Source organism: Eublepharis macularius, chromosome 6 (assembly GCF_028583425.1).
Source record: "Eublepharis macularius isolate TG4126 chromosome 6, MPM_Emac_v1.0, whole genome shotgun sequence".
Lineage (NCBI taxonomy): Eukaryota > Metazoa > Chordata > Lepidosauria > Squamata > Eublepharidae > Eublepharis > Eublepharis macularius.
Window position 1 is genome coordinate 52740212 of NC_072795.1, and position 25650 is coordinate 52765861.

Here is a 25650-nt window from a genome sequence, read left to right on the forward strand (position 1 = left end):
ACATTGAAAAATGTGAGATAATTGGTATACAAGTTTAATCAAAGAGTTGAACGTTAAGATTATTCAGACTATTTTTAAGCTAACATTGATTCTCGTAATCTGTGATAGCAAACACATGTCTTTTTCTTAGTAGTCAAAGGTATCTTTTGTATACTTAATGTTTTGCCCTTTTTGTTTTTTTTTTAAAAAAGGACCTACCTAATTAACTTCAGTCAGTTAATTGATTGGGGTGAGTTAAAGCATATGATGAACTAAAAAGTTCATTTGACAGCTGTAATGTAAATACCCTTTAAATCACTAATTATTATAATGTTAATTTAAAGCCAAACTTTTCTTCTAGAAAATATGTACTGAATGGTTCTCCCAAGAATTGTGAGAAGGTGAATCAGTATTTGGGATGGATCAGCATTGGAATTTTAAGCAAGTAGGACTACAGATTAAATATATTAATTTGTATGAAGATTTCTGTAAGTGCCATCTTAAGCACAGTTGCACAAAGTCCATTGGCTTCAATAGGTTTATAGTGCTATCTGAAACAGATCTACAGCCTTCCAAGTCCATTGGCTTCAATGCACTTAAAAAGGGTGTAATTAGGGTTGCCAGCACACAGAAACTCACTCTTGGGGGTGGGGGAGAACCTTAGGTGTAACTCTGAGGATTTTACTGCTATAAGAGTGTAACTCTGCTTAGCATTGCAAGTTATTGAGCAAGCATTAGCAAGTTATTGAGGCTTCAAGGAATATGTTCATGGGAAGTCGTGGGGAGGTAGTAATGAAGGATACTCAGGATTATTTACAACACTTCTTAAATACAGAATTTTAAAGTGAAGCATAAAAATATTCCAGTGAAGTATCCATCATTTCAACATGGTATGACTAACCAAAACATTCCTAAGTTTGCACAGCAAATAATGTGAACACATAAATTGGACATCCTCTGTGAAAGAGCTGAATTTTAGGCCAGAAATTACTGAAATCACTCATGGTGCAGCTGGCTGGACTTACATAAAGCACAATATCGTTATCAACCAAAAGACATGGCAACTGTGTTCAAATAAGTATGTGGGCCAATGTAAAAAAAATGCAAAGAAAAATGAAAGCATTGGGGTGGGGGCTAGAAAACACTGGAACCCCTCAAGATGGAAAGGAAATGAAGAAGGCTATTTTAGTGTTTAAACACTTGGTACCCAGAGGCACACTATGCCAGATTTAAAAATTTTAATATTTAAAGCTGAGAGAACAACAGGTTTTCAGTTTAGAGAAATGGATAGGTGATATTAAGTATAATGTTTTGTAATCTCAACCATAAATGTGTTCTGTTATGCAAAATTCCATTCTGAAATTTTAGTAACGTTTCTTCTAATTCTTTAAGTGAAATGTAACCAGAACGAATATCCCTGAGATTATAAATATTGTTTGATCTTTCAAAATCCAAATTTTATTCACTATCAGAAAATTTATATGCAATCTCTTTTATAAAATGTATTTTTTCTTTATTACTTTGAATCTGGTGACCTATAGATTAGTTTCCTTTATCACTGATCTTGTCAAACATCAGATACCTGTAAGTCAAGAACTTATTTCTGATATTACAATTTTTTAAGTTTGAACTTTATTGAGCATTATTTAGTCTAGTAGCTTATATTTAGTGTAATACACATGGAATAGTGGCAGGGTATACAGTAGTCATGTGGCTCTTTTGATTGCAAATGTGGCTCTCCGTGATCTGTGGAGTGAGTACCACTGCTTTAGCTTTTGGGTCTACCTCGTGTGTGTGAGCAGCTGATCGTTTATATCCACATCTCCTGCTCATGCTCACTTTAATACATGAAAAAAATCCATTCTGTGTTGGCAGCTAGTTGTTACGAGCACACATGTGCTTGCATGACACCACATGCTGAATCCATCTTTTAGTATGCCATTTCTAGTCTATGATGCTTTGCAATGATGAGCCAAAAACACTTAATGGGTGCTGACTGACCTGCTTAGCGCACACTGAAGTGGTTGTGAGAACAGAACATGAACAGTGTTACTGTGAACAAATTATTTTAAACATTTAGTTGACAGCTTTACATTGCCTTCCCGGTTGTTAGAAACTGAAAAAATGGCAGTTGTAGCTGTATTTAACGTGTGTGTTTACCATCAGCTTCCCTATATAGAATTAATTTGCTATTTGTTCAGCTTTATTTTCTGCTTCAGGAATGTGTGTCTTATGTGAATTTCATTTCTGAAACACCTGGTATTATTCAACAGTAAATATGGTAGTTATGGAAAATGTCTTCTAATAAAAGATCCCTACTTTTAGTTTTCACGTGCCCAGAGGCAGTTTTAATTAACAACTATGCTCTTTTGAGGAAACAGTTAACTTTTTTTTTAAATAGCTTTGGGAAGGCCATGCATTAACATAAAGAATTTCTTTTTAGCTAATTGAGGACTTGGCAGTGAATAATGGAAATCTGGCTATTTTTACTTAGTTGGTGAAAAAGGTTAAGTAAAGCATTTAGTGTCCTTAACTGAGGGGCTCACAGCACTTGCAAGCAAAAAATGCTTTTGGTTGAACTGAAGAAATAGCCTTTAGTGATCTTTTCCATTTAAGCCAAGGTAGCTGCCTGAATTACCTACCTAGTATGTGTGAAAGGTGGCCATTAAGATATTAAACCACTGTTCGACTCTGTGCATTTCTCTCTAACATACTACCATTTGTTCAATGATACTGGCTGCTACCCAACTACTTCAGCTAATGCAGGTCCTCCACAGTCTGCAGCATCAGCAATCATAGCCATTATTTTTCTGTTTCATCTGCGAGAAGCTAATTGTCTACCATGCTGGAAGATGGTGCCAACTGGGTTGACCTACAAGGGTGCTGCATAGCCAGCTGGTTTGCAGGAGGAGAATTTGAGGTCAGACAACCCAAGTGTGGGAGGGAGAAGATAAGAAGTATGGATCTAAAAGAGGAAAGGACAAATGAAAGGGAGGAGGATTGCATTTTGGACCTGGAAAGTGGAGGCTGTCAAGGAGATCTGCTCTGATCCAGCCCTGACATGGGATGTAGGCATCTCTCCATCTGATGAGTCTTCTTCCTGTGTCAAATGTGAAGCAGGGCAGGTCCTAACACAACCACAAGAACAAAGGAAGAAGTACAGTGCATGGTCATTCTCAGGTTGCCCAGTTAGGTAGATCAAACACACCCCAAGTCAGCAGAAACATGGTCTTCAAATGTTTCCAGATTGTTGTCCAAGATGACATTAAAGAGCATAATGGGACATAAAGAAGCTTTGTTGAATATGGATGGTCCAAAATGGTTTCTTCAATTGTGATAAGAAAGCTATGGTTTGGAAACCACAACTAAAATGGTAATATGTCATCTTCCACACAAATGGCATCTTTCAGGAACAACTTCATGTATAGTATGTTACAGTAGCCTCCACATTATGTAGGCATAGATAAGAAGTGACAGGTGGCTTTGTAGAAGAAAGGGAAGTTAGTGTCTCATGACATGGAATTACTTTAATGTTCTTCAGTGATATGGAGTCGAGTGAAATCAGTGAGCTTAGACTGGAGTAACTCTGTGTATTGTCGAAGGCAATAACTCTGCTTAGGATTTCACTGTCAATGAGAGTGTGGTTTACTGGACAGAGTAGTTTGTACATGGACGTACTGACATACTAGGCAAGTAACAGCTTCATTCTCATCTATAATAATAATCTAACTTACATAGCTACCGTGAAACAGAACATGGATTGTAAAAAGTTATGATAGGAATTTTAATAAAGGAAAGCAAAGGAGTAGCTGAGCGGGCAGGTAACTGTGCTTGTGGTGGGAACCTTCATAGATGTTTCTGTATAGACAGCTTCATGGAAGATTCCATGGACCCCACTAAATATAGGCAACTATGTTATCTTTGTTTCAACATTTCTTTTGCTTTGTGGTAATTTACTCTTATAAAAAATTTTCTGTTGGCAGTCTTAGAGACAGTCTTGCTGATGGTCACAAGATACTGATTCCAAGTAATCAAATGTTTGTTTACTTGCTTAAATCCTTCAAAAGCAAATTTATTTATAGAAAGCATTGCTTTTGTTAGAGTGGAGTCACTAGTTCTTCCATCTATCCTAATGAATGTTCTGAGAGAGGTTTTCCATCTCATTCCTCTATAGTTGTAATCCCAGAATTTTTTGTGGATGACATAATTATGTCATCAGCCTCCACAATTTAGTTTCTTAAGTCCCAGTGGATATATAAACATTCTTGTAACAGGACAGAGGCAGTTGTAAAGCTTTTAAACTATGAAAAGCAAAATAGATTAAAGAAAGTTCTTGAGGATGTATGGGAATTTTACTTGAGGGCAGCTTACTTCAGAATCAACTACTCTACAGTAGAGTTGTGTTAATTCTTACCCTCCAGCCACTCTAGCTGTAGGTAGCTTGTTTGAAATGCACAAGCATATACCAGACATGGAGTTAGAACCTGTACATCTTGTGCTTTTCGTTTGTTTAGCCAACCATGTCACAGAGGTTAGAATCATAGAATTAGAATCATAAGTTGGAAGGTACCTCTAGGGTCATCTAGTCCAACCCCCTGCACAATGCTGAAAATTCACAACTACCTCCTTCCTCACACCTGCAGTGATACCTGCTCCATGCCCAGAAGCTGGCAAAACACCATCAGGATCCCTAGCCAAACTGGCCTGGGGGAAATTGCTTCCTGACCCAAAGTGGTGACCAGCATTACCCTGGGTATGTAAGAAGGGGCCACGAAAACTAAGCACTGATGTAACCCTTCCTGCCCTCCCTCTCATGATCTGCCTAGGTTCACAGAATCAGCATTGCTGTCAGATGGTCATCTGCTTGAAAACCTACAAAGAAGGAGAGCCCACCACCTCCCGAGGAAGCCTGTTCCACTGAGGGATCGCTCTAACTGTTAGGAAGTTCTTCCTAATGTTTAGCCAAAAACTCTTTTAATTTCAGCCCATTGGTTCTGGTATGACCTTCTGGGGCAACAGAAAACAACTCTTCATCATCCTCTATATGACAGCCCTTCAAGTACTTGAAGTTGGTTGTCAGATCATACAGCCAATGAGAGGGGTGACTAGGAAGACTATTTAACACAAAACTGACTTCCACACTAGCATTTTGACAGTGATTACTGCTCTATCTGCTGCTGTTCCCTCTTCAGAGTAGTATGGGTTTGCTGATTACTTTAGGCGTGAGCAGGAATTTTTTGGTTCTCAAATTTGGTAAAATTTTTACCTTTTTCACATTGCAATTGAGAAAGAGGAATAGGTTGTCAACCTCCAGGTGGGGGCTGCTGTTCTCTTGGAATTGCAAGTTATCCCCAGACTCAGGGTTGCCTGGTCCCCTAGAGGTCAAATGGGGATGGGGGAGCATGGGGAACAGCAGTACTTACTGCTCCTGCATCACCAGAAATTGTTTGTGGCCAATTTTTTGAGAATTGCCTCCTGTTGCTACTTGTCACCGCATCATCATTTTCCAGTGATGCAGAAGAGTGCATCCATTTTGATTGTGTGGCTCCCAGCTGGAGTGCATGTGATTGGACAGTTCCCTATGCCTTCTCCCCCACTGGCCAGATGAATGGCCAGTGGTGGAGAGTGGTGGCTGTGGCATTGTGGATGGGCGATCCCCCGCCCCCAGTGAGGGACTGGCAAAATAACCCAGACTACAAAGGTCAGTTCTCCTGGAGAAAATGGCATCTTTGGAGGGTGAACTCTATGGCATCACATCCCTGCTGTGTTCCCTCCCCAGGATTTTCTCTCCTCCTCAGGATTTTCCCAGCCAAGAATTCACAACCCTAGGACTGGAGGATTTGTTCAAGTGTAGTGGTTTAATTGAGGTTGGTTGGGCCCTAACTATGATTTGCAGGATTAGTATGGGTTGTGTGCCAGAAGCAATGTTAGATTGGCAAGCACCTGAGGCATCTACAGATGGTGGGAGGTAGCCAAGTCAGATGGCTTTGGCTATCTAGACCCAGGAAGCTGAGGTGGGAACTCCTTTGATGCTGAGCATTATCATCTAAGCCTTAGTTTAGTCCTGTTTATGAGTTTTGTGTCCTCATCTTAGTCTTTGTGGAGCAATGTACAGTTAATCCAGGAATCAGATCATTTTTGTCAGAAAAAACTCTCAAGTGTTTGGAAGGCATTATTTTTATTTATCTAAGGAGACTAAGGGGAGCTATGCACTGAGCTCCGGTGCACACACCCCTCCCCCATATATTTATTTGCAATTTTGGATTATTGATGTTAATAATATATACACAACCTTTTCAGGCAGACTTTTACTGACAAGCTAATTTCACCTTTTCTATCCAGAAAGTCCCATACTTCCTGTAAGATCTCAGTGTTCATTTGTGGAGAGGCGTAGTTACAACTCAGAAGTGCTAAACAGCTTTGGACAGAGAGTAAATTACAGACTCCCAGAATGGGATTAAGAAGTCTTTGTGAAAATGAAAATCAGGCCATAAGTATTGATCTTGAGAAAAATATGAAATAAAAATTAATTGCATAGGAGATATCTGGTATGCTTTGACATCTGACAGGCCAGTAATTCAAAATTACCAATAATATATTGCATCCAATTACAGTGAGTAGAAATCATATATTAAGCTGACTTTTCAGTTATTTTATTTAAAATGTTAATTTCAAGAAGCAGAATGGCTACATGAATTCATTGCTTAGATTTCTTGAAGCTTCAAGAGGCAGTCAAATTCAGATACGGTTTGTAGGGAAAGCAGTGTTTATGGTAGTAACATAGTGTATATTTTATGAAATGTCATCATTCAGGATAGTAATATTTATCATCATCCTCTGGTATGCAACTTGTCAGTAATACAACCATTGCCTGTAGGAAAAGACATGTATCTTGTCTAGAATTGTGCCAAGTCAAGAACTTTCTCCCAAATATTATGCTTGCTAAGGTTATCCCACAGATACTTTATGGGTGTGGAGTGTGGATTGAAGGTGTATCCAACAACCTTGACACCCCTCTACACACATTTTTGAGGAAGATAGCAGCAGTCTCGAGATGCGTAGCAGGTACCGCACTTAGGGTGCAATTCGCCCAACCCTCAATTGAGAAGAGAGCATGGATTACAGCCTTTAAGTTGTTCTTGAACAAGGAAATTTACAAGGACAATTCAGGGAAAGTAGGTTTTGCACATTTGATCTCGCAGGATACCTATAAGAGTAGCCGAACTAATTTAATTAACCAGAAACTAAAAATTCTGGATATTGATATAACATCTTTACAGACAAATGAGGCCCTCAGAGTTATAAAATTAAAACTAAAGGATCTCGATTACAGCAGTACTCTCCAGGGAGCCAGACGTACATGTTCGGGCTTATCCCTGGGACTTTCACCCCCAGAGGCTATTCCATCTTATTGCTATTCTTTAAAGATTCCAGCTCAACGCAGAGCCTTCACATTGGCTAGACTTAACTCCTTCCCCTCTAAAGTGCTTTCTGGTCGTTTCTCTGGACTCCCTTATTCTGAACGAGTTTGTGACTGTGGACAAGGAAAGTTAGAGACCTTGGATCATATAATAGTTTTTTGCCCTAAGTGGAGTAAGGAAAGAGAGAGATTTATTATTCCTATTATGTTAAAAGAAAAGCTTCCCTTCCTTCCTTGGGCAATCTCAGTGTTATTGTCTGATAACTTTCCTGACAATCAAACCTCTGCTATAGTGGCTTCCTTTTAAGCCACGGTGATAAAGAAACAAGATTTTCATGAGTTTAGATAGTTTAAAGTGATAATGACGACTTATGTCTATGTGAATTGGGTATGTTCAAGTGTACAGTTCTTATTTTGTTGGTGTTTGTATGGCTTATGGCTTCGGCCGGAAAAGCAATAAACATGATGATGATGATGATGATGATGATGATGATGATGATGATGATGATGATGATGATGCTTGCTAGATGTCCAGTCAACTGGATGAGAGATACTAAGTATATAAGTGTTATTTTGACAACGACATTCCTTTAATTCAGGCCAGTGTTTGAGACTGGCCAAATCCACTCCAGGATTTGGTGTGGGCAGGGAAGGGGAAAGGAAGTGGTTTTAGCTGCAGCTAGAGAGAGGGAAGGAATGGAGACTAAATAAAACTATACATGTTGGAAACAGTGCTGCCTCATTATTCTAGCATTAAGAACACAACATACATAGTGCTAAATGAATTTAGGAGTAGCAAAGCAAACTCTAGGACAGCTGGCCCCATATAGTAACTAAAAGTATGATTTCACCCTTGCACAAACTCAGTAGCTGGATTTGTTGTGTCCTAGGATTGTGGAGTTTTATGGTGTTCAAGGAAGCTTTAGACAGACCTTTGTCTGGATTGTTGCATGCACAGTATAGCATAGGAGTGGATTTGACTAGATGACACTTCCAACTCTTGAATGTTTTATGTTTTGGAAATGCATTTGGATCTAGTATAGCATTTCCATGGACACGGCGTCTGCCCATATAATGAGGCTTCCAATGCATTCTGATCTTGCAGCAGCCTAAAATGCCACTCCCCCCCCCCAATCGTGTTTCTCATTGCTCCCTCTCCTCCAGGAACAAGATTTCTGGGAGTATTTTGTTCTTCATGAGAGAGGAGAAGAAAAAATCATGGTGTGCAGGTAAAAGGCCTTGCACATGTGAAACACTGCATTCTCATGTGTCCTCCAAGAAGCTCAGGAGGATGATTTATATGGGATTAGCATGGCCGTTTCCAGACGGTCAAAAATCCCGCGAATCAGGCGCAATTAATCACCTTCCCACAACCCCATGATCACCCTCCTCATTGCGGCTTCTTCCGCATCGTGCCGCATTGTTCCGCTCCCAACAGCCCACACGGGCATTAGAAACTGCAGGGCAGTGGGCGGCTTGGCCGCCCCCTGTCTCCGCCTTTTTTTTTTGTTTGGGAGCTGAGTTTTGCGTTAGTTCGGGATTTCAATAGATAAATCTGACGCTCCTCCAAGGACGGCTTGTGATAGGACTGCTAGTTTGCCCGTGAAAATCTCTGGGGGGGGGGCTATTGGTTGCACTGGTTTATGGGCAAACTCCACATTAGGGGCTGCCATTCCAAGCACCAGAGCAGCAAGGCTCTTAAAACCCATTCCATGTTTTCTTTACAGTTTTCTTGTGCTGCCTCGGGGAGCTTCAGGCGCTCTCCCCAACGTCCCACCTCGGCTCCTTCTCCCGCCTCTCTTGTCAGCAGCAACCGGTGGCTCACTCCAGCCCTGCACGCCCCCAAGCACCGGCCACTTCTCGCAGCCACGCACAGGGGAAGAGAGCCTCTTGCCCCAGCGCTCCTAGCCAAGCAGGGTGGAGGTCTGCGAGGAGCTGCAGGGGCGCCAAGGGCAAAGCAAGTAGTTGGCGGGGCGAGGGGTGTTGCAGGCTGCTGCTGATCAAAACAGCCCCCCACAGCACGTTGGGTTCTGCCTCTCCATTTTTAAAAAAATCACTTTTTCCTTTGCACCTTAAAAAAAAAGATCACTTTTTTCATGCACCAATTTTTTTTTTTGCGATGCCCGCCAGGGTTCCTGAAACATGGGTCCAACTCATAATATCGTGCCCTTCATCCATTGAAATTACGAAACTGCGCAAAATGTTTCTTAAAAAAAAAAATTGGTTGGGCTGCCTGGCGGCGGAGACAAAAAAGAAAAGGGGGGCGGGCTTCCACGATGGTGGAATGTTCCTTCCTTCCCTCGGGGAGCTCCAAGCGCTCTCCCCAACGTCCACCTTGGCTCCTTCTCCCGCCTCTCTTGCCCCCGTGGCCAAAGGCGCCTGTGTTGCCGCTGCCTCCTTTCCTCCCAGAGGAGCCGTCGCCGGCTTGTCTTCCTGCCCAGCAATAACCCGCAGCTCGCTCCAGCCCTGCACACCGCCAAGTACCTGCTGCTCCTCGCAGCCATGCACAGGCAAAGAGAGCCCCTCACCCCTCATAATATCGTGCCCTTCATCCATTGATATTACGAAACTGCGCAAAACGTGCCTTTTCTTTTAAAAACAAAAAAAGGTTGGGCTGCCTAGCTGCGGCGACAACAGGGGCGGGCTTCCACAATGACGGAGTGTTCCCAAACGTTAGGAATCGTCATCAGAGGAACACACGGACTGCTGAAAATCCGGACTGACGCGGAATAAATGGAGGCGGAACAAGACAGGTGATGTCGGGCATGGTCGGGTTTTGACGAGTTTTGGAGCGAAAGTATGCGGGAGTTTCTCGCTATATCTAGACCGTGTGGAAACGGCCCATGTTTTATCCTTGCAACAATACTGTGAGGTATGCTAGGCTGAGTGTTTGTGGCTGGCTGAGTATGGCTCAAACTACATCTACTGCATTGCACATTTTGCTTAGTAACAACATCCAGTTCTGATAGCAGACTTTTTTAGAAGTTTTCAAAGTCTAGACTGAGAAAATAGCACAGGTTTTAGAAATAATAATGTAGCTGGTTTCTTGAGAATACCTAGAGCAAAAGATTCAATTCTGGGAGAAAAACTGTTCTGTTGATATAGCTACCCTGAGGAAAAGAGCCTGTGGATGTGGAGACTTCAGACAGATCATACAACTGGCGACTAATATGCGGTAACACTTCCAAATTTGAAAAGGAAATAGCCACCCTGCGAAGAACATAACTGTGTTCAGTGTGAATTCATAGCAACAAAGAGTTCTTGCCAGCTGGTAATGAACTGCTTGATTAAGTGGGTTGAAAAGCATCATAAAGCATTCCTGGAGACTTTGAGAGATCACTAAGAACAAAAGCACAGGCGCTTCTTTCCTCAATATACAACTCCAGGCAATCGTCATGTGCTGTCAACAGGCCTAGCAGCCAATCACTCTTTAGCTATAATACACCTCTTTACGTGTAATAAATAAAACAACATATTCCACTATGCATTGGCAGCTAAAGAAAAATAATAATTTAAGTACATTACATGGTACTAAAGAAGCTCCAGCACATGCCTTTTTTTCTTGGAATGGTTTGGTTGCTTTCCTTTGGCAATGTGCCATTTCTTTCCCTTGGGTGGACCTGATTGATGCTTATCTCTGATCTGAGAAACTCAAAGATGTTATTTCAAGGCTTGCTATAGGCTGCGGTCCTAGAAGATCTTTTCCTCCTATTTCATACCACATAAGGGAAAGTTGTCCTAGTTGGCCATTTCACTAAATGATGACCTTCCGAGTCTATTCGGGAAGGGATACAGGAATCAGTATTGCCCTTGGACCTGAAGTTTGTTGAGTGAGGGAATAAATGTTTATGAAACCAAGAAGCCTGTATCAGGGGCAGGGATGAATGTTGCATTATCCCTAGTGGAGCTACCTGGTGACAAGCTAAACAGATAGCAGGCACATTTAACGTATTTGATGGATGTTGAGTTTTGGATTTCCTATGAGTTTATAGTTTAACACACACACATATTGTGGATTTCCATGGCTGTGATATTTTGGGATTTTTTTTTGATACTTCAGTTTGTTGTGGTAAATTGTTGGATCTTTTTAAATTAACAAGGCATAAAACAATGGATTTAGAGTGTTGCTGGGTTGGAATCCAGTCCCTGATGAAAAATGCAGTTCTAGCATATTGACAGCTAGACTGCTTGTTATTCATTGTAAGGCGCCTAGCTATGGGAGTGTTAGATGTTTGACAGCATTGAATAGATTCCAGTCAGCCATACAAACTACCTCCAGTCAAGTGGAAAAGACCATAAAATTGTTTTAGCAACAGCTAATTCTCTTACTTCTTTTGGGCCTTCTTAACTGTTTGGTTGCCAATGAGGTTATTCATGTCATGTAACAAGTGTTCTTCACCAGAGCTGTGTTATTTTGTGGAGCATCCCTACAGGGGCTATTCAGTGGAAAGGAAACTGATTATAAATCTAGTAGACATTCTAATGGCCAAACAACCCGCTAGACTGACTGACAAAGAAAGAACTTTACCCCCAACAACATCTCTGTCATTAGTGTTCTGTTATTCTGTACTTGGGTAATTTTGTCATTTAGAGTAATCATGTATTGAAACTCTTGAAATTTTACTGTGTGTGTGTGTACATAGTTACATTTGACTATTTATTCACTGTCTCTTCTATGCCCTCTTCCTTCCCATTCCTTTATCTCTTGAGATTTCAGGATGTAATTAGGAGAATTGTGTATAGTGGGCTTGTAATTTGGGATTTCTGTATACATAATCTTCATATAGTGCTTTTTTAGTTCTTTCTTTACAATGTTTATATTCTATTTGTACTCATAGTAGCCCAGTAAGATGCAGCACAACACCTGTTTTGCTAGTGTGGCAGGCTACCCAATAAGTCTGTGGCTCAGTTAGGATTTAAACCAGATCTCTCAGGTCCAGGTCCAACACTGTTGAAAAATATTGTTTTCACCCAACAGCGTAAGTATTACAAGAACTAGTCAATTCTATTTCTTCTTTAGCTACTTCAGCTTCCATTGGTAGATGCTGTCTCCTCATAATTGCACATTCACTTGTCTGTCTGTCTGTCTAATAGTAGTAATAATAACAGTTCATTTGTATACAGCTCTTCTGGACAAATTAAGGGCCACTGAGAACAATGAATAGTGTTATTATTATCCCAACAGTACAGCTGGGGAGCTGGGGCTGAGAGGAGTGGCTTACCCAAGGTGACCCAGTGAGTTCATGGCAGTAGTGAGATTCAAGCCAGCAAAGTGCTGCATCACAGATACAGATATAAACAAATATACATATAGGTGTGTTTTTCCAGGTACAAAATGAAGTGTGAATTGTTATGAAGTGGTATTCTGTTGATATTTTGTTTGTTTGTTTATAGTCCACCTTTCTTGCTGAGATTCAAAGCAGATTACAACAGTGCAAGTGAAAATACAATATAGTCGATAGCTAGGACATTCACTGAACAAAGCACAATAATGAACAATAGTTAGGACATTGAAGGAAACAAATACAGCAGGGAATGTTAGCAGAGAAATTTTATATCTTGTTAAATAAATTATAAAATACCAAAACAATATACTTTTGAGGTATTGTAAATTGAATGCATTTGTTTGTGTTTGGTAGGATTTTTTTAAAAAAGAAGGCTTGGTATATACATAATCAGACAGTAAGTCATATTCTACCATTGAATCTGTTACATATTTTACTAGGGGTTTTGGATAACTACTGTGGCAACTCACCTCTTCATGGAGTGAGTGGTGGCTGCATGGGACAGCCATCTTGCTCAGATGCCAAGAAGGGGCCAGTCAGAAATATCTGTCCAGCTATCACAGGAGGCAAGTCTATGTTTCCATAGCTGTTCCAAATAGACATGGCCATGAACCAGAAAAAAACAGAACCATGGGGTTCGTGGTTGGTGGGGTTTCCACGAACCACGAACTGGCATGGAACTGGCCCAGTTACGAACCAGTTTGTGGTTCAGGGGTTTAAATGCCTCTTTCCAGCATGGCCCAAACCTGAGCCCCCAGCCCCAGCCCCAGCCCCCAGCCCCAGCCCCAGCCTCCCACTTACCTTCCCTCTGATGCTGGGGTGCTGGAGGCCTCCTTTGCTGCCCTGCAGGCCCGTGCAGCAGAAGAGAAGGCCAAAAACACCCTTTCCACCCCTCAAATGGCAGCTGTGGCTGCCATTTGAGGGGCAGGAGGGCCCTTTTGCGCCTCCTCTGCTGCCACGCGGGCCTGTAGGGCACCAGAGGAGGCCTCCACCACCCCAGCATCAGATGGAAGGTAAGTGGGGGGCTGGGGCTTGGGAGGGGGGTGAAGGGCTGGGGCTGGGGCTGAGGGGTTGGGGCTGGGGGCTGGGCCATTTAAAGGGCCCTGCCGCTTGCAAGTGACAGGAAAAGTTTAAATGGCCATTTCCCCCAGGGAAATGGCCATTTAAACTGGCTCTTTAATATGAACCAAATGAACCAGTACTTCAGTTTGTGGAAGTTTGTGGAAATGAGCTTCCACTAACCCTGGTTCGCTAACCCCAAACTGGGCTGGTTCGTGGGTTTTTTGTGGTTTGTATTTAGGTTCATGCCCATCTCTAGTTCCAAATGGATGAGGTGGAGGGAGAATCTCTCTCTGGATGAGGATGTGAAAAGGAAATCTCTCAGCACTAGGAAAGTCAGCTATGGAACTCTAACCCTAAGTAGGATATAAGCCTGTAGGTAGAACAGGAGCATTCACCTTCTCTGAGAACTGGGCTAATTAGGAGGAGACAGACTAGAAAGGTGACTGCTGGGCACACCCATATATATCAGCAAGCCTTCGCCACCTTTTAATGTGCTGTCTGATCAAACTACTTAGACTAAAGAATTTAGAGACAGAAAGAGAATAATCTTGTTGCATTGTCCAGTGATCAGATGAGTAACAGTGCCATCCTAAGCAGAGTTACATATTTTGTACTCATTTTTTTAATTTAAGAATTTTATTTAAAGAAAAGGAAATAGAATAAAGTAAGTGCATAGTATAAAAGTTATACATATTCTAAATTAAACAATAATTTGAGAGTTATACATCTTATACAACCAATAAGTATATAAACGATACATTTGTAAAAGTCTTGGGAATAAAACAAGCAGTACCTTTAAATTTCTTTAAGCTAATAAAGTAATTATTACATATTTGGCTTCCTTGAGCCTAGATACATAACATTTCTACACTCTTATTCGCTTCCCTCCCTCTAAGCTACTGTATCAATTAATTTAGCTTAAATAATCAAAGAAATCCTTCCATTTTTTTCCAGAAGTCGAATATTGGCTTATTTTGTAGGTAAGTAGTTAGTTTGGCCAATGAAGCATATTCATAAACTTTATCTCTCCACTCTGGGAGACCAGGACAAGCATCGGTTTTCCATTTTCCTGTGAATAATACTCTTACTGCTGTAACCATATAATGGAAGAGATCTCCTTGTTCTTTTCTCAGATTTGTTGGTAAAATATTTAAGAGCATGCTTTTCGGATTTAATTCAAATCTGAGTTTGAGAATGTTTTGCATTTCTTCATGTATTTTTATCCAGTATTTTCATGATTCCTTACGAGTCCACAACATATGGTAAAATGTTGCGTCCATATTCTGACACTCCCAGCAATGCCCACTATAACCTTTACTAATCCTTGCAATATCTTTGGGAGTAATGTACCATTTTAAAAACATTTTATATCAATTTTCTCTCAGTAACTGGCAGCCTGTAAATGTTATGTCTTTAGTCCATAAGTTTCCCCATAACTCCATTGGAATGGTTCCCCCAAAATTTTGCATCCATATTCTCATACAAGTTTTGACTTGTTCCGTTTCTGTATGATGTTGCAGTAATATTTTGTAAATCTTCCCCAATAGATGCGACAAGCCTCCAGATATTAATAGTTCATATTGTGTTTTTTCTCTCAGCCTGCTGCCTTCTTTGAGAATTTGTTTCTTTAATCTTGATACTATTTGGTGATAAGTCAACCAAGGAATGTTTTTGCCATAAGCCTGGATTTCTTGCCAGATTTTTATGTTTCCTTCTTTATCATTGATTCATAGCTAGGTTGATTAATTTTGTTCCTAACTGCTGTGTCATAGTAGGCATTAATTGGTGACATCAATGGGGAAATTGGTGGGCTTAATCTATTTCTGCATTGAAACCATATTTTAAGCTGACTGTCCTTTACAATTTGAGTCCCATCTTGTTTAAGAATAGGTTTCCATGATTTTGCAGCTTCAAAGTGTCTATGCTTTAAATACTTCAACTTTTTCTGAATTTCTTCTGTCTCCAGTAGATCCAGTTTATTCTTCAGCTGCTTAATTTCTTCCCATATTCCTTTATCCCTTGCTTTTTTATGGTCATGTTCCAGTTTTTTCAATTTTGGGGTTAAATTATTTCTTGCTTCAAACTTAATTTTCTTCTTTTTGGATGCTATTGCCATCAATATTCATCTTAGATAAGCTTTACTTGCTTCCCATATTGTTGTAGGGTTGGCATCATTAGTAGTGTTTATTGTAAAATAGTCAGTCAATTCTTGCCTGCATGTTTGCAATACATCCTCATTTAAAAGTAAAGTATCATCCAATCTCTATCTTCTTTCTCTCTTATTGCCTGTTTAACATACTATCTCTATCGGATTGTGATCCACTATGATCCTTGGGTGGATTTCTACATTTTCTACCTGCATCAAAAGACTCTTAGATATCCAACACATATCTATTCTGGAATATGTTTGATGTCTCTCTGAGAAAAATGTATAATCTCTATCCTTTTTATGTAGCGATCTCCAGGCGTCCTCTACTTCCAAAATTAACATGTAATTGAATACACATTTAGACAAATTTCATCCTGTCCTTGTTGATCTGTTAATCTTACAGTTCAATACACCATTCATATCTCTGCAAATTAGAGTCTCTCCTTCTTGAAAATCTAAAAATTTCTGGAAGAATCTCTCATAAAATTTCTTCTGGCCATCAGTTGGTGCGTATAGAGAGACCAAAGTCCATATTTGTCCATGAGAAAGTCTTATTTTTAAGGCCACATATCTCCCATTGTCGTCTTTTAATTCTTGAAGGATTTCAAAGTTTGAATTATTGATATATATGGCCACGCCATTTTTCTTCAATTGCAATGAAGATACGTAAACATTACCTATTTTTTTACAATTTAGTAAATATTCTTGGTCTTTTTTAATGTGGTTTTCTTGAATGCATATAATATCTGCCCTTAATTTCTTCAATTGATTGAACGTTCTTGATCTTTTAGTGGGAGAATTCAATCCATTCACATTAACTGAAATTGTCTTAATCTCATTCATTTTCCTTCCTTCTTCTGCTTTTGTTTACTTATTGCTCCTTCTTTCTCTCTATCTGAGGAGTTTGTGTTGTCTGTGCCTGATGATTGGTCTGTTTTTTCTGATTGCAATTCTTGTAATAGTTCCCCTGCTTCCGGTTTTATACTCATTAACTTCAGTAGCTTAAAAAAGGTACTACTCTGCTCAGGATGGCACTGTAAGCCTTCTATTTAGACTAGGAGAACAACATACCTCCTCTAGAGACCGTTATAAAGCAAATTGCAACAAATACCAAAAAGCATAATGAATTGACTATGAATACATTTAAAATGCATTAAGCACAGTCAATATGGAAGTAAAGTATATATTCCTTCACTAAAGAATCCAAGCTATTGCCAGCCCAGTAGCTTTGGGAGGACTTCGGTTTCATATGTCTTCTGTTCATAGCAATTGATCTGTCTCTCAGTTCTCAGACTCCTAATTTTTATGTTGCAAGCTCTAGGTTGGGAAATTCCTGGAGATTTGGGGGTGAAGTCTGGCGGGGGGGGGGGGGTTGGAGTAGGAAGGGACATCAACCTCACCAATACCCCCCTTGCCTGTACAGACTATACTGGATGGGCAGATCAGGAAAGAATAGGAATGCCAGGAATGCACCAAATAAGTAATTGTGAGTTGTTGAGAGATAGGTAACAGTGGGGGAACATCTAAGGGGAGGCTGGAGTGAGTCTGGCATGGACTAGCAACTGGCAGGGGGGGTGGGGATATGGGGGAGGCACTGTCGCCTGATGGTAATTTTTTAAAATAATTTTTCTTCTGCTGAACTCAGAGGACAACAGTGGGATAAGAGAACTGGGGGATGGGGGGATCTTCAGTGGGAAAATAGCAGTCCTAGACCGAAACAACCTTGGTTGCCCTGACTTAGGATTTTCACTATATGTTTAGCTCCCTTTTAATGAGGTACAAGGCCAGATTTTCAGTATCCATATTTTTCAATTTTTCTCTACCATGTGCAAAACAAACCAGCAAGCGATTATTTTGGCCTCTGTGTCTTTTTCATTATGCCTCCTCACGAGAAAATTAATATTTTTTTTCAGTTTTACTTTTGCATCAGTTCCATATAAATGGTATAAATGGCATAAAAGGAATGCAGTGATACTCAACTAGAGTGACAAAAATGAGGCAAACCAAAACAAATGATGCTGACAACATGCAAAGTTTTTGAAAAAGCTGTATCCCCTCATCTCTGCTTTGAACACAATTGATAAGGTTTTTGAGCAAATCTTCTCCTCCTTTTCTTTTTCTCCTTTCTAGCTTTAAACATTCCATGTGATATGATACTTCTGGCACTTCCCTAGAGAAGCTATTACCCAGAATAATAGAGTTCTCTGTCACTCTTGATCAAGGTCTCTGTACATGAACCGTATTTTTCCCCAGCATTTGTTTTCTTATTATCTCTTGCTTATCTATTCCCAGCCTGACCTCTTTCAACTGCCTGTTTGACATTTCACTGCAACTGCTAACAATTTCATCATCCGCATCACCTGGAGCTCACCTCCGCTATGACATTTTGACTCTCTTCTCCATGTTTTCTGATGACATGCCAGAGAATGTGACGAACCTTGTAATTTTTGATTCAGCAATATTCTAACATGTATATCTTTTTTTCCCCTCGCCACTTCCATTTAAGGCCACCAGTTGCCTGGATTGTCACCGCTGGGCCTATCCTTATTTTCTTCCACTGTTGCCAAAATGCTGGGAGGGGAAAGTGGAGATAGAATGCTGATTTTCATAAGGTAGCTTTCTTTTAACTACTTTCAAGTGCCAGTTTTGACCCATTTGCCCCTTAAATTAGCTGTAGATTTTTGCTAGTTCAATTCAGCATCAAACCTAAATAGAAGCAAAAGCCTCTTCAAGATGATGAGGCCTACTGTTAGGTGTGGTGAACTGACTTGCTGCTAGTATTGAACCTTGGGATAAAACAGTAATTGTCAAATATTTCATTCATGGTGATGTAAGAGGCTGCCATTTGGATGTCTCCCCTTGGATTTTTTTCATCTTGGGCAAATTTATTTATTTGCTTCATTTATATTCCCCCTTTGTCCACTGTAGAGACCCAAAACATTCTCCTCTCCTCCATTGTATCCTTACAACAATCCAGTGCGATAGGCTGAGACTGGCCTAATGTAACCCAGTAAGATTCCATGGCAGACTGGGGATTTGAGATCGTAGTCTGACACTCTAACCACTACCCCACAAATGCCTTGAATTATTTTTGGCTCTTAGGATTTTGCACTTAGAAAACATATGATCACCTCTGGATTGTCTCCTCAGCCAGAAGTCAAGTCCCTAGCAGTTTCCCCCATGTTCAGGGATTACTCATTTCACAATGCTGTAGCATAGTGGTTAAGTGGCTGAGCTCCAAACTAGTATTCTGTTGGTTCAGCTCCCACTACTGCATGAACTCTGCAGGTGGCCTTGGGTAAGCCTTTCCGCTCAGCCCCAGCTCCCCAGCTATATTGTCGGGATGATAATAACACTGACTTCGTTCACGACTCTGAGTGTGGCACTAATCTGTCCAGAAGAGCAGTTTATAAGCGCATGGTTACTACTACTACTACTACTACTACTACTACTACTACTACTACTACTACTACTACTACTACTACTACATGCTTCAGAAAGCGCCTAAGGCTGGTTTACAAATTATGAACTGTTACGAGAAGAAGAAGAGAAGAAGCATAGGTGGCTTAGGTAGCATCTGGCATAAGGAATACAGCATCATCATAGGAAGGACATGGGAGTGAGTGAGACTGGCAACCATCCCAGATTATATGCCTCATACCATAGGAACACAGTTGTGGTAGCTTCTGTATGAGCCCCTGCATGTTTTGCAAAAGGTCATATGACCTCACTGAGCATGAACAAGAGGTTGGAAGGTTTAGCCTTACAGGCCAGTGTTTACAAGTCAAGGCCAGTCTGGGCCAGGGACAAAGAGGAGGACCCAGGTAGGGAGCAGAGCCCTTTTCATCCACTTTGGGAACGCTGGGAGATAATTAGGAAGCAGGCATTTTGTACTGATAACCATGCTGCATCACATAGTCTTGCACCAAAGGAATAAGAGGGAAGATATTGTCTTTGCCTTCCTACCCTTCAGGGCTGTTCACATGTGCATTTCTCCAAGACATACGTGCCCCAATACAGATGTTACACAGAAAGCATAACTACCAGAAGGGCAAGTGATCCATATTTCTTCTTTCTCCCCTTTTCATAATGTATGCACCAACCTAAATCACAGAATGGCATTGGTTCAATTGTAAAAATAAAAAAGTCAAATATGCTTTCAGCAGAGACTGTATAATATATCCAGTGCAGTAAAATCAACCTCAGGATGCATAGATAAATGTCAACTCAAGGTTTAGCTTTCATCATTTCAGATCTTAAGGGCAGGGAGCTCTGATTGGAAATCTTGATAGAAACAGTCTGTGAATAGACAAGAAGCTGTATTTGTTCACTCAAAGAATTTCAAACATGCTCCATAGCCTATCAGGAAGATTTAGAAAGATGTGGATCAATAAAAACTCTTAGACTATTTTGAAATACATTTACTTTTCCAAGTGACTATCTGCAAAACTGTGTGGAAAGCATTTTTGTAAGTCATGTGCAATTCAAACTGTGTCTAAACAATCTGCAAGTTAGAAATATTCTGTATTCTGTTCAGTCTTTTCATGATGCTCAAGCACAAATGTCTGTTGAAATCACTGTTGTCGTATTTGATGTGCACAAGGGGGGAAAGGAAATACAAAAAAGGTGACATAGTTATGTTTGCTCCTGTGGTTATCAAGATTTAGACAAGGCAAAACATGCTGCATTCTCCCTCTTGCTTTGAATTTTGTATTTACATACCTATTAGAGATGTTTCACATTTCTCATTGGGCTTGCGTCAGTATTAAGTAAGTCTTTTAATTCCAGCATTGTGCCAAAACTGCTTTTTTCTGCTTTGTGTTTTAGTTCCGACTATTTTCCATTAGGAAATAAACATCTTCAACAAAATTGTGTATTATTATAATAGTTTCTTACTGTTACTGATACACATAAAAAGTAAACATATAAAAATGCAGGAAAAAGATTGAAAATGTAGCATAATAGCAAAGGGGTAAGAAAACAAACAACACAACATGACATAGTTGTACAACCATAATACTTGTACAATTGTTCTTAGGGGAGAATGGCTAAAAATATTTTGTTGTATCTAGCACCGAGAAGCAGCCAAGTTTTGACTATGGCAAATTAATTGGCTGTGTCATTTCTCCCAGATTAGGGTTTTACAAATGTGGGGTCAAGTACTAAGTGACATTAGGAATGAGTTTGCTGCCACAACTTCAATGACTCACAGTGCAATCATAAGCAGAGCTACTCCAGTCTAAGCTCAGTGAAATCAATGGGCTTAGACTGGAGCCACTCTGCTTAGGATTGCATTGCCAGTCAAAATAAGGTAATGTCTATCTTTGTAAACAAGTGGGGAAAGAAATTGGTCCAATATGGGGAGCTAGAGCACCTTCAAGTGCGTTTTTGAGCAGAGAAATGGCAAGAAGAGAGGCTTAGAAAACACTTCCACCATGGTTTCTCCATTCCCTGTTGCAGCATCCTTGGTTGCTTTTCATTTTTTAATAGGGAAATTGCCTTAGGTGTTGCCTGTGTAAGATCTGGTTTGGCCCTAAAATTCAATTCTCTCCAAAAGCAATTCTATTAAGTGTCATTCAGCCAATGTGACATTTTGGCTACTGGGATACCTCCGAAATTTCTGCATTGGTATTATAAGGGCCTGTAGATTAATGAAAGTCACTGTGTCATTAAGAGAGATGATCTGTATAAAAATAATGGTGTGCATGTCCCTTGTTACTTATGAAATCTGAACAGTCTCTTTCTCATTTGGACTTGAGAAATCCATGGATTCTTAGGATTGTATTTTGCAGGACTTTGCTTCATTTACTACATTGCCTGTGCAGGTTTTCCACAGCTTACATTATTCCCCTTAAATATCCTTAAAAGTTCAGCTTCGTGGTTTATTTGTTCTCAGAGAACCCCATTTACAATTACCATCAACCAAGAGCCACATTTACCTCTGTCCCTGTCAGGGAGCCTGAACCTCAGGGAGGTTTGCAGATAACCTTTCCTCTGGCAGCCCACCACAACTTTACCAGGCAAAGGCCTTACCTACCTAACTGAAACATGGGGTGGGTGCCACATGAAGTGGGTGCCACATGGGGAAACAGTGCTCAGAAGTGCTTACTAGGGAACATTCTGGTCTCTGGAGGAAGGGAAACCCATAATTTGAACTCACCATATCAAAAGCTCTGCTTTTGCTTTTCAACTGTATAATATATGTATTGATGGTATTTGAAGCTGGAACAGGAATTCTGATTGCAAGGACAGGTGGAGGGCATAAGGTGATGAATGCTTCCTGAGATTCTGTGGAATCAGACTGCATAAGTGTTTACAGGTCAAAACCAACACTTTGAATTGGACCAGATGTTACCCAATGGGAAGTTCTCCTTGCATGTTGGGGGGATTACTGTGCAAGGAGAGGCAATGAAAGGGGGGAACTTCAGGATCTCCACCTGTGTATATGAAATTTGTCCCAACTAGAGAACTCTTTCAATGACCAGACAGATGGTTCAACCAAAAAGGAGATTTTTATTGAAAATAACAAAGATGAACAGTTTACGACACACACACAGCACACACTCATATCTAATCGGAAAGCAGTAGTGAAAGTTGGATAGCGTTTAAGAGATTGGGTGATATTTACCATCCAGAAGAGGGTGTCCAGGAGAGCATTGAGTGACCAGCATGTCAAGATGGAAGAACTGGAACGGAGGTTTGAGGGTGGATAATGGATCCGAGAGCATGCACGCAGCTTCGGCGAAGGGGCAATCCAATTATACTTTGGAACGTACCCACAGTCAAGATTGCATCTTTTGCCCCCGAAACAAAGACTTAATGGTTGTTCCCGGGGTGGAACAAAGGATTGAGAAGTTGTCTCCAGGGGGAGACAAAGAACTAGCAAACTGTCTCTGAAGTGGGACAATTAATTGGTAAACTGTGTGCAATTGTGCAATTTTTAATTGATTTTGAGAATGTGATGGCCTCTGGCTAATAAACTTTTGTTGTTGTTGTTGTTGTTGTTGTTGGTAAACTGTCTACTGGATGTGACAATAAACTAGGAAGGTTTGATTAGGTCTTCCCAGGCAGAACTAAAGTTATCAATAATTATTGACGATCTGCGAAGTATGGATGGGTGAGGCTATCAGCTCCCTGAGTCGCCTAAGAATAGGAAAGTGGTTAAGGGAAGATTGATAGGGTGTGTTGCAGTGATTAATTCAGAAACTCCAGGAAGGCCCTATTGTATCTGAATTCTTAGCAGATCTCTGGGGCATGAGGGGGCTGAGCTGGCCTTGCCTGTCATCTCACATGCTAATAATATTCCATCTCCTGGCTGGAATCTGGCTTCCATATTTCTGCCTGCTTGGGCAGCATGTCTGTATTTTAAACACATGAGGAGAGGAACTTATGATATTCCATAATCATAAGCCGCCTTAATATCATGAAGGCAAGTCTGACTGCTAACACAGAAGGGGGAGTAGGGTTCAGTGAAATATTGAAATTGTTTCAAGATGAGTCATATATATTCACAATGCCCTATACTCAAAAGGAAACAGTCAGCTTTATTTTGAAGTAGTCAAAAGTTTCCACAGTCATTCTAGGCTGAATTGCTGTATATATTTACTAGTCTGTAGTATTATAAATTAAGGTCTTTAGATTTTGACAGCCATGAAATGAAGTGCAGTATCTTTCAGTAATCAGTGAAGCTGACTGATGGTGTTAGAGCCTGGAAATATATGTATGCCAATCTTACAGGGGTCCTTTTGGTGTTTGTATTTGGATAAGTTTTTTACCTTTATGGTCTAAATCTGGGATTTCTGACTTTCAAGGGTGCCACTATTAGAGGCAAGATTGCCATCAAGTGTTACCAGAACCTTTGAAATGGTTCCTTTGTAGGGTTGCCAGCTTGAGGTTGTGAAATTATTGGAGATTTTGATGGTGGAGCCTGGGGAAGGCAGGGTTTTGGAGAGAAGAGGATGAGGTTTAGGAGGGGAGAGACCTCAGCAGGGTATAATACCATAGAGTCCACCATCTAAAGGAACCATTTTCTCCAGGGAAACTGATCTCTGCCACCTGGAGATCAGTTGTAATCCTGAGAGATCTCCAGCTACCACCTGAAAGTTGCAATACTATTCCTGTGCGTTCTCTTGCTGGATTTTTTGCTATTTACATTTATAATTTTAATTATTTAGCACGCTGCTTCATGTTCTCTACTTTGAGAATATTTTGACTGTAAAGTGGATTATTAGTTTCCCCAAGAGTAATAATTTTTTTTTTAAGGGCCAACTAAAAAAGCAATAATTTCAGTGCTCTCCTAGGTTTGCCAACTGCCGGGTGGGGTCTGGAGCTGATTTCCAGACTACAAGGATCAGTTCTAGAGGTGAGCAGCAAAATTAAAATTGGTATAATTTGGATCTGGATATTAAGAATACTATAAATATTCAGTATTGCTGATATCCATGTCAGATTCTGTATTTGAATTTGGTTTTATTAGAGAATCTGAATATATTTGACCATTATTCCCTATGGGGGGAAACTATCCAGGAGGCTGGGGGGGGGCGGCATTTTCAAGCAAACTCCACCAAGCTTGCAAGGAACCTAGTCTTTCCTGTCCATTAAAGATCCATTAAAGATCCTGGATACCTTGGTCATCCGCAAAGCAAACTTTCAGTTAGGTCACAAGGTCTACAGGAAACCAACTCACACTGATCGGTACTTACACAAAAACTCCAATCACCACCCCTGACAGAAAAGAGGCATAATGAAAACATTAGTGGATCGTGCAAGACGGATATGTGAGCCGCGCTTTCTCAATGAGGAAATTAATCATCTAAACCACGCACTTCAGGCAAATGGCTACTCCAGAAATGAAATCCGAAGAGCAATCAAACCCAGGATGAATCAAACAACCAAGGAAAAACAGTCACCTACAGGAAAAGTGTTTTTGCCATATATCAAAGGAATTACTGATCAGATGGGAAAGCTTATGGAAAAGCATAACCTTCAAGCAGTATTCAGACCCACCCGAAAAATACAACACATGCTACGATCAGCAAAAGACAGCAGAGACCCCCTCACCTCTGCAGGAGTATACCGTATACCCTGCAGCTGTGGACAAGTTTACATCGGGACCACAAAGCGTAGCATCCAGACAAGAATAAAAGAACATGAAAGACACTGCAGACTTGGACAGCCTGAAAAATCAGCAGTGGCTGAACATAGCCTAACTCAAACAGGGCACAGTATCTTATTCCAGGACACCAAAATACTGGACAACACTTCCAACTACTTTGTCAGACTGCACAGGGAAGCCATTGAAATTCACAAGCATAAGCAAAACTTCAACAGGAAAGAAGAAACCTTAAGAATGAACAGAGCATGGGCTCCAGTTCTGAAAAACACCAGGCCAACAAAACACTCCACACCCGACAATAGCCCTGCAGAGAAGATTAGCACATCAAGCACCAATCCATATGCAAAAGAACCTCCTCAGGTTACAGTGAAGCCTCCCGCCATTAGCATTCCACACCCTGGGAAACTCTTACAGAATGACTCAGCTCAACCCCACCCCTCCTGAGTAGATACAAATGACCTACATCTTTTCCACACTGTGACACTGAGAGATCTCTGTCTTTTGGTGCTACACCTCTGAAGATGCCAGCCACAGCTGCTGGCGAAACGTCAGGAACTACAATGCCAAGACCACGGCAATACAGCCCGGAAAACCCCCAACAACCAAAGATCCTAAAAGTTTAGGAAGATTGGACCCAGAG

General features: G+C 40.7%; 1 protein-coding gene across 2 annotated transcripts in view; it reads left to right on the top strand.

Annotated features, from left to right (window-relative positions):
- Positions 1-25650, top strand: part of LOC129331697 (glypican-5-like) — a 622271-nt gene that overhangs the window by 146987 nt on the left and 449634 nt on the right. The window lies entirely within an intron of this gene.